This window comes from Galleria mellonella, unplaced genomic scaffold, assembly GCF_026898425.1.
Source record: "Galleria mellonella isolate WM207_F2 unplaced genomic scaffold, CSIRO_AGI_GalMel_v1 utg109, whole genome shotgun sequence".
In the NCBI taxonomy this organism is placed as follows: Eukaryota; Metazoa; Arthropoda; class Insecta; order Lepidoptera; family Pyralidae; genus Galleria; species Galleria mellonella.
The window spans coordinates 2,239,605-2,251,788 of NW_026441972.1; the positions used below are offsets into that span (position 1 = coordinate 2,239,605).

General features: G+C 35.2%; 1 protein-coding gene and 1 non-coding gene across 2 annotated transcripts in view; one reads left to right on the forward strand and one right to left on the reverse strand.

The window, feature by feature from the left end:
- Window positions 1-12,184, reverse strand: part of LOC113523095 (inactive dipeptidyl peptidase 10) — a 329,346-nt gene that overhangs the window by 302,240 nt on the left and 14,922 nt on the right. The gene's annotated exons all lie outside the window — the stretch shown is intronic.
- LOC113510924 (uncharacterized) lies at window positions 4,857-9,056 on the forward strand. The gene is made up of 3 exons (XR_008252522.1): window positions 4,857-5,106; window positions 6,861-6,972; window positions 8,941-9,056. It is a non-coding gene; the product is annotated as an uncharacterized LOC113510924 (transcript).

Consider the following 12,184-nt stretch of genomic DNA (forward strand, 5'->3'; position numbering starts at 1 on the left):
ACTGTAAACCAAAAATTTTTAAAAAGTTCAAAATTGTTTTAACTTTCGTTTCTTTATCAAAATGTCCACTATATTGATCGTGGACATTTTTATTCCCTTCATAGGATTTAAACGACTTCGGCATTCTGTATAATACTCAGACGAAGTAAATGAGCACTAGTATGTATATCATTTGAAAGTGTAATTTGGAGTAAGGTCGGGGGGCGAGGATTGTCCCTAATAGGGTTCAGCGGTTCCATTATTTACAGTATAATCTATCAGGTCGACCTCCACTCGGCCCCTCTGGAGACTGTCATGATTAATGCACAGTGAATTCCACACAAGGAACCACTTCATCTTCACTTATCCCTCACTGGTACATCATATTTCTCAAGGTTGACTGGAAGAAATTCCTTTAAGGCGTCCTATAAGTCCACCTATGTACATTTTTGCTATAACCTAGTATCTATATTATAAGTGAATCTACAATCGCATATAAATAAATAAATTGATTATTGCGTTTTAAAAATATTAAAGTTGTAAATAGTGTATGCTCGTTTTACTTCTGACTCCTTTAAAAGTTACATGTCGAATGAACCCAATTATCATTGTAATTATAACAATTTGATAACAAAAATAAAAAAAAGTGTAGATCCTGGTAATCTTAATAAAGAAGGGGGAGGAAGGGATTGTTAGTAATGCGAACTATCAGTCCCATTACTAGCAATATACCCTGTCACCTCGACCGCCACGTCGTTCCCCCTGGAAACTATCGTGCTGGATTCTATATGTATTCATCACGATGGGCCAACTGACCCGCTTTTTCATTCTTACCTATCATCCCTCACTGGTGCCTTGCCAGCGTACACCGATAGCGCAGGCGGGGTTGCCATTCCATTATCATCCATTAAAAATAAAATCTTAATAAAGAATTTATTATTAATATTATTATTTGCATTTTGAGAAAAACTGCTATGTTTTTCTTTAGACATTCATTAATAAATTTTATAAAAAGTACAATTATATATGCATGTCTGAACAGGTGTATGGATTCGAAACAATATTTTTCAAAAACAACAATTAGTGATTCGACGTAAATGGTTTTAGGGTTTCGTGTGAGAGCAATTGTTCTATTTTTATGTTACTGCATAACGTAGGTGCAGAAGAGGACACTTCGTATTGCTGTCTCTGAAGAAACTTGTTCGTCTACTCTACTAAAAATGTAATAGCCAGAGAGCAGACTGTTTTAAAGGATGCCATTTTTCAAAGTCTCAAGGACATTTGTACACCTGTCACAAAACAGCTTGCCATGTGTGTCAAACTTGACATGAGATATGAAGGGAGATATGGAAGTTGAAACTTCTAGGTACTGGATTAAAGATGTTGTGCATTACAGGTTTTTATATTTTATGCACGAAAAATTATTAATTTACTCTTGCGCCACCTACCCACTTCTATCTGTTCTCCTTCAACCAAAGGTTGTCTGTAAGAGATCGCTGTAGCGATAAGACCGCCTTTTGTACCTTTATGTGTATATTTCAATCTGTATTTATGTTACTGTATTTCACTTGAATTATTCACTTGACATTGTATATTTTTGTTCATGTGCAATAAAGAGTTAAATAAGTAAATCTTCAAGTCGCAAGTCAACTTGTCAAAGATTTCGGCAATGCAAGTGTATATAAGCTGTTTTGCCTATGTACTCTCAAGATACGTTCAGTTTTCATCCATATTTTTTTTGATGGGTGAAAATGGTATGGTAACTCCGCCTGCGCTAACGGGATACGCTGGCGGAGCACCAGTGAAGGGTGATAGATAAGAATGAAAACAGGCCAGTTAGCCCATCATGATGAATTCATCAGGAATTAACCATGATAGTTTCCAGGGAGAACAGCGAGGAAGTCGACCTAGTTGGGTATATTACTAGCAATGGGATTCTCAGTCTCCATTACTAACAATCCCCTTCCCCTCTTTTCATCCATATTGTAATTCATATTTTGTTCCACTTTTGTGACACACAGTTGTAACAAAATCAGTTATTTCGATTTATAAACTAAATTACTGAATAGATTTTAATAAAATTTCCGGGGCTAATATGTAAGTATATACTTTTGGATAAAAATAATCCAAATCTATTTATTTATATATTTCTTATTGCATTCCATAATGTGATCAGTAGATAACATTTCAACTTCAATTTTGAGGAATACTGTACAAAAGTCGATTGCTTAGGTACCTCTGTCCCATTCGTGTTTCAACCGTGAAGCAGCTGTGTTTGCATGGCTGTGTTTCGGTTTGAAGGGTGGGATATAGCGTGAATTTACTAGGTACAGAGGAATAACACCGAGTCCTCAGGAATGGCAACGCATGGGGGGTATCATGGGTGAAACAGTATACTCTGTTATGTGCATGGTACTGTTCATGTCTATAGGCGACGGTTGCCACTTTCCGTCAGGTGGGCCGTCAGCTTGTTTGCTATTCTAAGTTGTATATAAAAAAAAAATCCTTTTGGAGTTGTTTGTAAAAAGACTCGATTATAATGTACTGAATCCAATTAATGGTTTACATTATTTAACAAATGCCAAACAAAAACAACATATAAAATATAAAAATGTCTTACAATACTATCTACGTACAGGTGACAGAATGTTAAACAATGAAATTAATTCTTTTGTTACCTTACTATATAAAAAGCTCGGATGTATTTATTATTTTTAGTGATATCAAACTGTAATCACCATGAAGTACTTATATGGTGAGTGTATCTTTAAGCACATGATAATTTGCTTGCACATGTACATGCATTTAGTAAATAAATTATTTATTATACTATATAAAATTATACAATTATTCTACCACCTCATCTTTCTCCAAAGTGCCAAATATCATTCGGATTTTGAGAGATTTTTTTTTGATACGTAGAATGGTAAAATGAAAAAAATGTCTGTGTAGTGTATGCATGCGTGCGTGTGTACAAATAGTTATACTACACTAGCGGAACAAATAAAGGATCAAACAAGTACACCAAAAATAAGATCGAAATAATAATTCTAAATATTAATGTTTTATGATATATATTTAAGACTGTGCGATGCGTGTAACTTAAAATTTTTTTGAAAGATTTCAAAAATAAGAAAGATAAGAAACGTCAGGATTTAAACTTTAGTTTTTTTTTTACTACAATACGACCATTTTTGATCAAATATTTGAAAAATCGACAAAAATTTAGACGTTTTTTAATTTTTTTTTAAATATATATATACTCGTGTATAATTTTTTGTATGATGCCAAAACACATATACCGGTATACAGATCAATACATTGAATTTGATTCGCGATGATTAACTTAGGTAGAGTAGACATTCGATAGAACATAATTTACACATTCTTAGAATTCATGTACAGTTGTTTGTTTGTGTAATTTTTATTGAATTTATATATATAATAAAAACTATCGTGTTTCAAGGATATCACGAGTCACGGATGTAAATGCAATAAAATTAAATGGCTGTTTTTATTAATTGTCACGACAACGAACTGTGTTATCTTTTAAATTATTGACAAACTAAACAGTACCGCGTTAAATTAAAAACAAAACGCAAAACATATTTGTTATATATATGTTTTTTCCCCCACTGTCCCTTTAAACTTAACCTGGTATAAACAATATGTCTATGCCACGAAGGTTATCAAAAACTATAAATTTCTAAGAAGTATAAACTTGCTTTATTATTTTTATAATAACCGTTAACTGTTCACTGCTGAACATAAGCATTCCGCTATTGGGATATTTGAGAGTAGTGGCAAGGAAAGATAATTTAAAAAAATACGAAATAGAAATTATAAATCATAACGTTCTAAAAGTAAATTTGTATAAAAAAGTACGTGATAAAGTGCAAGGAGTTTGTATCGGCCGGTCGTCAACACGGGGGTTTTGCCTTACTAGGGAGCCCACCATGAAATGAAATTCCGAATTTTCATGCTGAGAAATTCCGAATTTTCATGCTCAGAAATTCCGAATTTTCATGCTCAGAAATTCCGAATTTTCATGCTCAGAAATTTCGAATTTTCATGCTCAGAAATTCCGAATTTTTGTGCTGAGAAATTCCGAATTTTTATACTGAGAAATTCCGAATTTTCGTGCTGAGTTTTGCGTTTTACTTCGTACTGAAATCTGATCCGTAAATGGTGGTCAATATTTTGTTTGTCATAAATTCTACCGTAAAAGTCTAAAGGAACGATATTTTAAAGTTTTTAATATTTTTAAACGGTTTGCTTTATATCATTTTAACATTAAATTTGTCTTTCGTTCAGCCCCGAAAATTATTTTATGGTAGGCGCTCAGTAGTTACCCCGTTTGGTTTTAAAAGAGACACTGCTGGTCATTCCTCGACCATTAAGTTTCCTTAGTTGCCTCTTACGATATCCATGGGAAAAGAAAGGTGTTGCTCATTCTATGTCGGGATCTCCACGTTATTCGTTGACATTGTAGCTTTCTGTAAAAAACTCGAATGAGATAAAGATGCCAAAGCAAACGACTTTTGTACGAAGTTTCCATCATTTTTTTATTTTAAATAAATTTATAATTAAGATATATGTATCTTTGTACAGAGTCTCATCCTGGTGTATGCACCAGGAAGAGACTCTGTACAAAAGTCGTTTACTTGGTCACCTCTGTCCCTCTCGTGTTTCCACCGTGAAGCAATTGTGTTTGCATGGCTGTGTTTCGGTTTGAAGGGTGGGATATGGCAGTGAATTTACAGGGTACAGAGGAATAATACCTCAGCTCTCAGGTATGACAACGCATAGGGGTTTCATAAGCGAAACAGTGCACTCTGTTATCTCCATGGTACTGCTCATGTCTATAGGCGACGGTTACCACTTTCTATCAGGTGGGACGTCAGCTTGATCGCCATTCTAAGTTGCATAAAAAAACACATTGAATGACCAATTAATTTAATATATACGGAACATCAGTATTATACATAAGTACTCACAATAATGACTTTCGCTTCGGTTACGTGGCGGTTGTTTTACCGCGTAGTTTAGATAACAGATACAAAACAGTATAAATACGGTTTACATGTATTATAAGTATAATCATATTAACGATGAAGTTCGTATTCGGTAAGAAAGATATATATACAATAGAGGAAAAAATTAAGGGATCAAAAAAAATGCCAAATTTTTTGAGGCTTTTCAAGTAGCTGTATTTCCCTTAAACATGGTCGTACTGGAATTTTAAAAAAAGGATTTTAAAGCTCAAACTTTCTATTTTTGAGATCTTATGATGAAAAAAATTTTTAAGCAACGTGTATTGTCAATAAAAATGCATAAAAATATCTGAAAAAATATTTGTTGGCATTTTGTTAAAGATTATGATCATTTAAAGTCAAATTTGTGATCCTTTAATTCTTTTAAAAAATTTGATCGAGTAAAACAAAAAAAACGGCTCGATGGATTAAATCGAAACTTTGTGGGGTTTTGTGGGCATATTGAACTATAAAAAGCACACTCAAGATTACTGGTTTTCTCGGTATTTCCATCTTAGCGCCTGATTATCCCAAAGGCCACCAAAAGCCCTTTTTTTTTCTTGATTTTTCAAATTAATGTAAAGAATAAAAAAAATCTTTTTTAAAAAAACCATAGTTTATGTTTGTCGGAAATTTATTCAAGATTTCGAAACCCTCCTTAATTTCCTTGTGTGATCAGTGGTTGGTGAGATATAATAAGATCTCAAAATTAGAAACTTTGAGCTTTAAAATCCTTTTTTTTTTAAATTCCAATACGACCATTTTTAAGGGAAATACAGCTACTTGAAAAACCTCAAAAAATTTGGAATTTATTTTTGATTCCTTAATTTTTACCCCTAGTGTATTTTCCTATATTTTTCTAATGATATTATATTCCTATCCTATAGAATGTCCTTAAAGGCTCATAGAAATTCTCAAAAAACAAAAAAGATAGGCCATTAAAATATAAGATTACCAGAGGGAGACTTTGTACGAAAGTCGATTGCTTGGGTACCTCTCTCCCATTCGTTTTTCTACCGTGAAGTAGTTGTGTTTGCATGGCTATGTTTCGGTTTGTACGGTGGGATATGGCGTGAATTTACTGGGTATGGAGGAATAACACCTGAGTCCTCAGGAATGACAACGCATGCGGGGTATCATGCGCGAAACAGTATACTCTGTTATGTCCATGGTACTGCTCATGTCTCTATAGACATGTCGCCTATGCGACGGTTACCACTTTCTATCAGGTGGGCCGTCAACTTGTTTGCCATTCTCAGTTGTAAAAAAAAAGTTTACTAGCAACCCGCCCCGGCTTCGCACAGGTGCAATGCTGATACTAAATATACCTACCTACTACAAAATGTATATATATATATATATATATATATATATACATATATATATATACTATGTAGTGATGATATAGTTTTTAACCGACTTAAAAAGGAGGTACTCAATTCGATTGCATTTTTTTTATGTTATATATATGTACTATAACTCCATTAGTTCTCAACCTATTTGGAAAGTTCTTTTCGTTTCTAAGGATATACTTACAGACTATATAGAAATTTTATCAAAATCTGATCAGTAATTTAGTTTTTTAATCAAAATAACCGGTTTTAGCGCAACTGATAGATAGATAGATAGATAGATAGATACTCTTTATTGTTTCCTCCATAAGATTACAATAGTAAACTTATTATAAATATAAACAATTACAAGAAATAATCACAACGAGAAAACAATGGGCGACCTTATCGCTAAGAGCGATCTCTTCCAGCCAACCTTTGGATGGAGAGTAGTAACTGATGTCTATTTTCTTTTGTAGAACACACTCTCCATGTTAATTACCTATATTTTCCACAGCAATTATACTTCTGATGGCGATATTTATATGGAATGAAGCGACCGCAGTTTGCACCACCCAGTGGGACCCTGTTTGTGGTAAAGATGGCAAGACGTACAGCAATCTTTGCTGGTCAGTATTTTCGTCCTCATCACCATTCCAGCCATTATCCGTCCACTGCTGGACATAAGCCTCCCCTGTAGAGTGTCATAAAGAACGGTCCTGACCCACCTGCATCCACTGACTTCGGTCATTGGCAATTGGCAGTGGCAACTGGCAACACGCACTGGTTAAAGATCTTCGTCAATGAATTCTGAGGTTTTATCAATCAGTCGAGTTTATTTATTTACTAGCTTTCACTTGCGACTTCATTTCTTATCGCGTTATGGTCGAGGGATGGACAGCAGTGTACCTATTTGAATGCCATCAAAGGCGAACTGCAGTTGCCAACCTGCCTGCCAAGCGTGACAGCTACTGGAAAAACCCCTTATGGGCAAGGCCCATGTTCAGCAGTGGACAGTTAAAGTCTGATATGATGATTAATAGTTATTTAATAATCTATAATATAAAAATGAATCGCTGAATGTGTTGCTAAGCGCAAATCTCAAGAACTACGAACCGATTTCGCTAATTCTTTTTTTATAATATTCCTTGAAGTACGAGAATGATTCTTACGGGGAGAAATATTTAAGAAAATATCCCGAAAAAGTCTAAAAACAACATTTTAATATACTTTTTTTTTATACACGCCTTTTACGATACCCACAGGAAAGGGAGGGGTGGCCCATAATATGCCGGGACGACACGGCACGGTATAAGTGTTTATTGTATACTACATATAAACAACTGAACAAATGAAACCATTTATTCAGCCAATGAATGCTAGTGATAGCGTAATGTACTGACAGTAAATGATCGCGATAGAAATTTCATCAATTGTCATTAGGGTCGATTTTGCGGCGTCATTCGTGAAACTATCTCAGTATACATCTATCTATCACATTTAAGAGCTGCGCTCTTGTCGGTGGAGCTCTCGCCACTCACTACGATTTCCAGCGAGTCTCTTCACCTCTTGATACGACACGACACCGACTCCTTCCTTGATCTGCCTGATGTAACTATGCCTCGGTCTCCCTCTCCCCCTTCTTCCTTCTATCTTACCTTCTATTATAATGTTCATAAGTTCGTCATGTCGTATCAATTCAATTACCGATTTTTTTATTATAAGTATCGATATTTTTTTTAAATTAACACCCATAGCAACAGTAGCATATTTTTTTTAAGAGATTTTCTCTTTATTCCTTTCTTTTGATTTTTAATTGTACTTTTTGTTTTACTCGTAGATATTTTTGTGCTTTATTTTCTTTTATTTACTGTTATAATTTATTATGGTTGTATATTATTGTTGTAGATTAGCAGTAATTGTTAATCTTGTTATGTTATTGTTTTTTTTTTATGGGTGAAAATGGCATGGTAACCCCGCCTGCGCTAACGGGATACGCTAGCGGAGCACCAGTGAAGGGTGATAGATGAGAATGAAAACAGGCCAGTTAGCCCATCATGATGAATTCATCAGGAATTAAGCATGATAGTTTCTAGGGAGAACCGCGAGGAGATCGACCTGGTTGGGTATATTGCTAGCAATGGGATTCTTAGTCTCCATTACTAACAATCCCTTTCCCTCTATGTTATTGTGTTATTAATAAAGTTTTTCTACAGTAGTTGAATTTATTATAAAATTAAATAACATTATATACTCGTATATAACTAATTATGTTCAGAGGAATTGTTCTAAATGGTGCCTATGGCCAATTTTAATCATCGCATCGCTCGCCATCGACAGGGAACCGTAAAGTGCGGTTTTAGAGGAGTTTCCCCCCGTAAACACTCAGACTATAGGGTCCTATCGAAGTTTTCCCTAGAGACTACAGCATGGGGTTCTTCAAAAAGGGTGCATTAAGGTTTCTTCAGGGTCGGCAACGTGCACGTTACGTGACCGCTTACCATCAGACGGGCTGTATGATCTTTTACCACTTTGGTGATATTATAAAAAGAAATTACTCACGGTACAAAGAAATAATACCATTTTTATTTATACAGGTTAAACGAGGCTGGCGTCGGGTTGGATCATGAAGGTGAATGCTGATTTACATCAAAATATGTTTGAGTACACATATAAACTGAAATGATTTTAAAATAAAAAAAAATGTTCTATTTCTCTCATTTTTTATTATATACATTCATAAACTTCACGCCTATCTTCTATCAGGTGGGCCGTCAGCTTGTTTGCTATTCAAAGTTGTATAAAAAAAAGAAATGTAAAAATGGCCACCCGTGCGAAGCCGGGTCATTTTCAATTTCTACTGAAAATACTTACAGATAGACCGCATTATTATTCTATGAAAATTTGTTCTCGTGTTTTTGAAGTTTTCTCTGAAGAACTCCTATCATTATATCAGCCTTTAACTGTCCACTGCTGAACATAAGCCTTCCCTCTGGCTGTTTTGCCAGTAGATGCCACGGTTGGCAGGCGGATTAGCAACCGCAGTTAGGCTTTGGAGATGTTTTAAGTGAAACACTACTGCCCATCCCTCGCCCTTCCTTAGTCGCCTTTTACGACACCCACGGGAAAGGAAGGGGTGGCCCATTCTATGCTGGGACCACACGGCCATACAATAATGTTTATCATTAATAGTTTTTTTTATGAGTGAAAATGGTATGGTCACCTCGCCTGCGCTAACGGGATACGCTGGCGGAGCACCAGTAAAGGGTGATAGATGAGAATGAAAACAGGCCAGTTAGCCCATCATGATGAATTCATCAAGAATTAACCATGATAGTTTCCAGGGGAAACCGCGAGGAGGTCGACCTGGTTGGGTATATTGCTAGCAATGGGATTCTCAGTCTCCATTACTAACAATCCCTTTCCCCCCTATCACTAATAGTTATGTGTAATATTTTAATTGCAGCTAGGTATTTACGTGCTTAATCTGCTCACAAATATAAGGCAATCAAGAGGAACGTGTAATGTATTAATTCATTACAAACATATTGTTTTAATTCTAAACAAATTGATATTTTGTTACAATGAAATTGCTTTGCCGGTAGTCGACTGATTAGGTTTATTGTTCGTGTCTATTTATTTGTGTGCGTGTGTGTGTATGTCGGCTTGTTCAAACGGTTAATATTATTTAATACTAGCGGCCCGTCCCGGCGTCGCACGGGTGGACATTTTTACATTATAAAAATTGGCCATTAAGGCTACACACGCGACGGAAGCTTAAAAATGGACTAACTTCTTTCGTTTTCGCAACATTTCCCTTCACTGCTCTGCTCCTATTGATCGTAGCGTGATGAAAAGTATACTATATCCTGCCTAGGAGTATGAAGAATAATTGTACCAAGTTTCGTTAAAATCCGTCGAGTAGTTTTTGTTTCTATAACGAACATACAGACAGACAGGAAAAAGTTTTACTGATTGCATTTTTGGCATCAGTGTCGATCACTAATCACCCGCTGATAGTTATTTTGGAAATATATTTAATGTACAGAATTGGCTTCTCTACAGATTTATTATAAGTATAGATAGATATAAATAATTACAAGAAATAATCACTATGAGGTAACAGACATAAAAGTAAATCAATTCGAATTGAGAACCTTTTTTTTTAATCTTTTGAAAAGTGTGACAAGTTACGGGTAAAAACGCGTAATATGTACATTTTGGTCTTTTTACACCTTCAATGAGCATATTTGGCATTTTCTTTTCTTTTAAAATTTTCTTTTATATTCTATTTACCATTTTTGAATGTCTTTTTTTTTTTATACCACTGAGGTGGCAAACAAGCATACGGTCCACCTGATGGTAAGCGGTTACCGTAGCCTATGAACACCTACAATACCAGAGATATTACGCGCGCGTTGCCGACCCTGAAGAAACCTCTTTACCCCCCTTTTGAAGAACCCCACGCCGTAGTCTCTTGGGAAAACCTCGGCAGGGAGCTCATTCCACAACCTGAGTGTTCGTGGGAGGAAACATCTCTGAAACCGCGCAGTACGCGACCATTGAGGTTGTAGGACATGAGGATGAACTCCCTGTCGATGGCGAGCCGTACGATGGTAGAAAGTGGCCGTGGGCATCATATAATTTATGGTGAATGCAATTTTTTATCGTAATGTAATAAGAAACTGGATTCGACTGTGTACTTCATTGTTCGTTTTATATTGTGCAATGTCAAAGAATTTTTTTTTATCATCGACACATACACGTATTAAAACAGGTGTTATGAATAAAATAATTTTGTTTTATTTCAATATCTATTTATATGTGTTTGTTTGCATAAAGATGCATAACTCGAGTGAAACTATTACATATACATAGGTAACTACGTGACAAAATTACCAGAGGGAGACTTTGTACAAAAGTCGATTGCTTGGGTACCTCTGTCCCATTCGTGTTTCAACCGTGAAGCAGTTGTGTTTGCATGGCTGTGTTTCGGTTTGAAGGGTGGGATATGGCGTGAATTTACTGGGTACAGAGGAATAACACCTGAGGCCTCAGGAATGGCAACGCATGGGGGGTATCACGGACGAAACAGTATACTCTGTTATGTCCATAGTACTGCTCATGTCTATAGGCGACGGTTACCACTTTCCATCAGGTGGGCCGTCAGCTTGTTTGCCATTCTAAGTTTTATAAAAAAAAAAAAAAAAGACTATCCAACCATTGTAAAATTGGAATTGTCATTTACAGTAAGATAATAATAATTAGTTTATTCATACATACATACATACATATCTGTCACGCCTGTCTCCCATTAGGGTAGGCAGAAACAATGGAACGCCAAATGCTTCAATTCAAACAACCTGATTTAGTTTATTCATCTCCACAAATTACAGTGTATGTACAGTTTGTTTATTTTGTACAAAATAAAAGTATCGTAATTTGTGGGAGATCTATATGTGTGTGTCTCTGTGTGTATGTGTGTGTGTGTGCGTGCATGCGGATAAACTTGCGCGTGCATGTGCACGCGCAGATAAAAATAAATAATTAATAAATTGTCATTAAATCATAATGGAAATGGAAATTTTCTGAGAAATCACTAATTAGTATGACATTGGTGATGTAATGTCAATTTGATATTGTATAAACTTAATTTGACCATACATTAACGTGAAGGTTATTCACACGACTGTTGATGGCAGCGAGAATAATTTTCCATATGCATGTGCGTACTATATATATATATATATATATATATATATATATATATATATATATATATATATATATATATATATATATATATATCTTTAAACATAGGTGGATAGCAGTAGGATAAGC